Source organism: Nyctereutes procyonoides, unplaced genomic scaffold, assembly GCF_905146905.1.
Source record: "Nyctereutes procyonoides isolate TBG_1078 unplaced genomic scaffold, NYPRO_anot_genome, whole genome shotgun sequence".
Lineage (NCBI taxonomy): Eukaryota > Metazoa > Chordata > Mammalia > Carnivora > Canidae > Nyctereutes > Nyctereutes procyonoides.
In genome coordinates, this window is record NW_026575133.1 from 7668431 (window position 1) to 7674525 (window position 6095).

Below are 6095 nucleotides of genomic sequence, written 5' to 3' on the forward strand. Positions count from 1 at the left end.
CATCTTTGTTGGAGACTCCAAAATGGGAACTGTTGTTTCAGAGCAGTAGTTGATGAACTATGATGCCAGGGTCCAGAGTCACTTGCTACTTGTTTCTGTGTGCCTGGAACTAAGAATGTTTTATATTCTTAAGGGGGTGAAGGGGAGACACCAAGAATATGTGGCATGCAAAACATAAAATATTTGCTTTCTGACCCTTTATACTAAAAGTTTCCCCTACTCCAGAGCCATGGGTTTTTTTGTTTTTGTTTTTTTAAGATTTTATTTATTCATAGACACAGAGAGAGAGGCAGAGACACAGGTAGAGGGAGAAGCAGGCTCCATGCAGGGAGCCCGATGTAGGACTCGATCCCGGGTCTCCAGGATCACACCCCAGGCTGCAGGCAGTGCCAAATTGCTGCGCCACCGGGGCTGCCCTAGAGCCATGGTTTTTAGAACATGTGTCAGAGTCCTGTGGATGGGTTGTTAAAACACAGATTGTGAGTCTAGTTATGTTTCCTGAGGGAAGCAAGGGAAACAAAAGCAAAAATAAAGCATTGGTACTATATCAAAACAAAAAGCTTCTGGGGCGCCTGGGTGGCTCAGTCAGTTAAGCGTCTGTCTTTGGCTCAGGTCATGATCCTGGGGTCCTGGAATGGAGCCCCACATCAAGCCTATATCCCACATCTGGGCTCCCTGCCCAGCAGGGAGTCTACTTCTCCCTCTACCCATTTCTACTGCTTGTGCTTTCTCTCACTCTCTCTGAAATAAAAATCTTAAAACAAGCTTCTGCATAGCCAAAGAAACAACAAAACTGAAAGAATGAGAGAAGATACTTGCCAATGACATCTGATAAAGGGTTAGTATCCAAAATACACAATGTATTACAGTTCAACACAAAAAAAGCAAATAATCCAATTTTAAAATGGGCAGAAAAGGTTTCCATCGGTAGAGCATGAGACTCTACCTTGGGGTCATGAGTTCAAGCCTCACATTGGGTGTGGACATTAATAAAAAATGGGCAGAAGACATGAACAGACATTTCTCCAAGGAAGACATACAGATGGTCAACATAATTCATCATCAGGGAAATGCAAATCAAAACCACAATGAGATAATACCTCAAACCTATTAGAAAGGCTAAAATAAAAAATAAATAAAGAATATATGTGTTGGCAAGGATGTGGATAATGCTGGCGGGAATACAAATTGGTACAGCCACTATGGAACTGGAAACAGTATGGAGGTTTCTGAAAAAATTAAAAGTAAATTACCATGTGATCCAGGAATACAAAAACACTAATTCTTTTTTTTTTTTTTTTTTAAGGATTTACTTATTTATTCATGAGACACAGAGAGAGAGAGGCAGAGGGAGAAGCAGGCAGGCTCCCTGCAGGAGCCTGATGTGGGACTTGATCCGAGAACTTCAGGATCATGCCCTGAGCCGAAGGCAGATGCTCAACTGCTGAGCCACCCGTGTCCCCAAAAACACCAAAAAGATATATGCACCCCTATGTTTATTGCAGCATTATTTACAATAACCAAGTTATGGAAGCAGTCCAAATATCCATGAATAGGTGAATGGATAAAGAAGATGCTGTACATATATATGCAAGTGAATATTACACAGCCATAAAACAAAATGAAATCTTGTCATTTGCACAACATGGATGGATCTAGAGAGTATAATGCTAAGTGAAATAAGTCAGAGAAAGAGAAATACCATGATTTTACTCATATAGAATTTAAGAACCAAAATCAATGAGCAACAAAAAAAGGAGACAAAACAAAACAAAAAAAAACAGATTCTTTTTTTTTGTTTTTTTTTTTAAAGGTGATTTTATTTTATTTTTTTAATTTATTTTTTATTTATGAGAGAGAGAGAGAGAGGCAGAGACACAGGCAGAGGGAGAAGCAGGCTCCATGCACCGGGAGCCCGATGTGGGATTCGATCCCGGGTCTCCAGGATCGCGCCCTGGGCCAAAGGCAGGCGCCAAACCGCTGCGCCACCCAGGGATCCCGAAAAACAGATTCTTAAATACAGAAAACAAACTGATGGTTACTAGAAAGGAGGCGAGTGGGAGATGGGTGAAATAAGTGAAGGGGATTAAGAATACACATACCATGATGAGCACTAAGTAATGTATAGAATTGTTGAATCACTATGTTGTATACCTGAAACTAACATAACACTGTATGTTAACTGGAATCAAAATGAAAAAAAAAATGTGGTACCCCATCCCCAGAATTTATTATGTAGGTCTGCGGTGGAACCTGAGAATGTGCATTTCTAGTAATTGCCCAGTGATGTGGTTTCTATTAGTCTGGGGAGCACACTTCAAGAACTACTGCTCTAGGGCAGCCCCAGTAGCGCAGCGGTTTGGCGCCGCCTGCAGCCTGGGGTGTGATCCTGGAGATGGAGTCCCACATCGGGCTCCCTGCATGGAGCCTGCTTCTCCCTCTGTGTCTCTGCCTCTCTCTGTGTGTGTCTATAAATAAAATAAAATAATAAAATAAAATAAAATTAAATTAAATTAGAATAAATAAAATAAATAAAATAAATAAAAGTATTAAAAAAAAAGAACTACTGCTCTAAAGAAAAAGCCTCTTCCCTGAGGCCACGGTTCTGGCTGCAATTTAATTTTCTCCCTATTTTTCAAGATTAAAATATAATTCAAAATTTTTTTTTATTTATTTATGATAGTCATAGAGAGAGAGAGAGAGGCAGAGACACAGGCAGAGGGAGAAGCAGGCTCCATGCACCGGGAGCCCGACGTGGGATCCGATCCCGGATCTCCAGGATCGCGCCCTGGGCCAAAGGCAGGCACCAAACCGCCGCGCCACCCAGGGATCCCTAAAATATAATTCATATAAATTCATATTTTTAAAGTGTGTATAATTCAGCATATTTTTTTTAGTATATTCACAACGTTGCAATCCTCATCACTAATTTCAGAATACTTTTAGTACTCCCCAAAGAAACTCTGTACCCTTTGGCTGTCTCTCTCCATCCCCTTCAACCCACCAAAACCCACAAAAACCCCTAATCTACTTTCTGCCTCTATAGATTGACCTATTCTGTACTTTTCACGGAAAAGAAATCCACGCAATGTGTAGTCTTTTGTGTCTGGTTTCTTTCATTTAGCATAATATTTTCAAAGTTTATCCATGCTGTAACATGTGCAATTTGATTTTAGCTGATTTCTAGCAGAAAACTGTGTCATTGAGCTAGTTTTCTTAGGGTAGGAGATCTGGCTTCAGCTTAATGCATTTCCTTTTTTTTTATTTTTTATTTATTTATGATAGTCACACAGAGAGAGAGAGAGAGAGAGGCAGAGACACAGGCAGAGGGAGACACAGGCAGAGGGAGACACAGGCAGAGGGAGACACAGGCAGAGGGAGAAGCAGAGAGAGGCAGAGACACATGCACCGGGAGCCCGACGTGGGATTCGATCCTGGGTCTCCAGGATCGCGCCCTGGGCCAAAGGCAGGCGCCAAACCGCTGCGCCACCCAGGGATCCCACTTAATGCATTTCCAAAGACAAATAGGACAAACATTACCAGAGCTAGCAGAGCTTGGAAACATTTCCAAACTGATTCTTTAAAGATTTTATTTATTTGAGAGAGAGAGGGAGAGAGAGAGAGAGCAGGAGCAGGGGGCAGAGGATGAAATAGACACCCCATCAAGCAGGGTGCTCAACAGGGGCTCAATCCCAGGATCCTGGGATTACAGTCTGAGCGGAAGGCAGACACATAACCCACTGAACCATACAGGCGCCCCCACACTGATGTTCTTTTGAGAATTGACAACCTTCTCCTTTCCTACCCAGCTCCTAAATCTTTCTGGCATTCCTCCTCCCTTTATAGACAATGGCTTTTTTGGAAAAGTCTGGAATATGTGGTGGCTATAGTTTAGAGGCACTTTAAAACACACTAATTCAAACTGCATCTCAGTTCCATTTTGTAAGACCTCTCTGCTTTCTTTGAGTTGGCACCTGTGAGATGTGGAAAGCAAGGTGGTTAGGGTGACTCAAATGACTTTGTCTGGGAAATACTAATCCAGACTGGGCAGGCTTTAGTGTTTGTCCCATCCAGTGGCTCAGTTTAAGCTCTCAGGTAAAGAAAGGAAGGGAAGTTAGGATAAAACATCCTGTGTTTGTTAAGTTGAAACTATTGGGGTTTCCTAATGATGATAATACCTGGCTTTTACATAGGAGGACTTAGAAAAAATTGAGGCCAGGACTGACACCCTGTGTTATGAAAGTAGTTTGGCCCTTGCCTAATACTGAATCTTTATTTCTTCCCTAAGGAGCTTGATTGGATGAATGAATTTCTAAGGCTTTTGAGATTGGCAAAAATATTTGTCACCTTTTGTAACACTTGGGAAAGCAGGATCAAGAAGAGGCAAAACTATGGACGTCCTTTCTTTTTTTTAAGATTTTTAATTTATTTATTCATAGAGACACAGAGAGAATGAGAAGCAGAGACACAGGCAGAGGGAGAAGCAGGCTCCACGCAGAGAGCCTGACGTAGGACTTGATCCAGGGTCTCCAGGATCACGCCCTGAGCTGCAGGCGGCGCTAAACCGCTGCGCCACCGGGGCTGCCCAACCGTGTATGTTCTTAAGCTGAGGACAGAGCCAAATTCTTCACTTTTACCTGTTTCCTACTTTGCCACCAGTTAGCCAAGAACAAACTCCCTCTGGGCTCAGCTGTGGGCTAGACTAGGCCAACCTGCAAAATGGTTTGGCAGGATTTTGAGAGGAAATTGGCAGCTACAGGCATCTGGCTTCTCCAGCCTAGGTCTTCATTTGTTCATTTACTTTACCAACATTGTTGGGCTCGTGGTTGGGCCTTGTACAGGATGTTGTAGGGATTTCTCAAAAAAAAAAAAAAAAAAAAAAAAAAGAGTAAGACTTGCTGTGCTATACAAGAAGCTGCAGATTTAGTGGGAGGTGTCAGCCAGGCAGATATTATAGATCAGATATAATGTGTGTTAGTGTTATGAGAATCCAGAAGAAACAAGGGCGGTGGCGGCGGGGGGGGGGGGGGGGGGAGCTAGGAGTTTATAAACAGAGAACTGTATGGCAATGTGTCCTATAGCGCAGCACACTGGGGATCTCTTAAGTGTTTGGTGTAAGTGTGGGAAAATGTAGTGGCGGAAGGTTATGAGTTAAAAAGGAGGAGGCAGGGGTCAGGACACAAGAGAGGACCATATTGAGGAGATTGGACTACATATGCCCTAGGTAGTTTTAGTATTTTTAAGAGAGAAAGCCTTAAGACAATGATGTTTGGCTTTGTCTAGAGCACCCTTGCTGGGGAGCGCAGCAGGAATTGAGAGGGAAGGCTTGGCAGCTAGGGCCAGCAGGGGAGACCGTTTATATTTTGCAAGATGAGAAATGGGGATGGAAACAATGGGAGTGGATTTCAGATCTGTTTCTAAGGTAGAATCAACAGAATTTCGTTCCCGAGATTTGGGGTGACACAGCACCATGCCTCAGGTAAAGCTACTATTTCGTAGAATTCAAATTAACCTTAAACTACCACTCGGGCGTCTTGAGACCAAGGAGAGGGGCCCTGGTACCAGGGCTGCGTTTCAAAGCAAAAGACGTCAAAAGATTTTTTAGACTGCAGTTGTTTTCTTCTTAAGGAGCGCCCTGTTACCTTCTAAAACACAATCTCTTTTCTGACGCTCTTTAGAATCACTTTACCCCTTCCCTTTCTTTGCTGAAGTGCAGCAATCTACTACTTCCGCCACGCTCAAGATGGCGGCACCCGGATTAGAGGCTTGTCAATGCTCGCACCACGTGGCCCCGCCCCCGATCGGAGCTACTTCCGCCACTCTCGGTGGCGTGGGAGGCATTTACACCACCGTGCCGCACTCAAGATGGCCCGGCTTCCTCCCACTTTTCATTGGCTAGATCCCTCCGGTCTTCCGTCTTCATGGGGGGGCGGAACTTCTATTTGATCGACAGCTATTTTGGTCAATGGGCGAAGGGCAGGGGCCCACGAAGGGCTGGAACTGGAGAGCCTGCCCGGGGTGTGGGAGGGTGTTTGGGCTGGGGCGGGGTGGAGCAGAGCCGGAAGCGGGAGGGGAGAGTGAAACAGGAAAAGAAG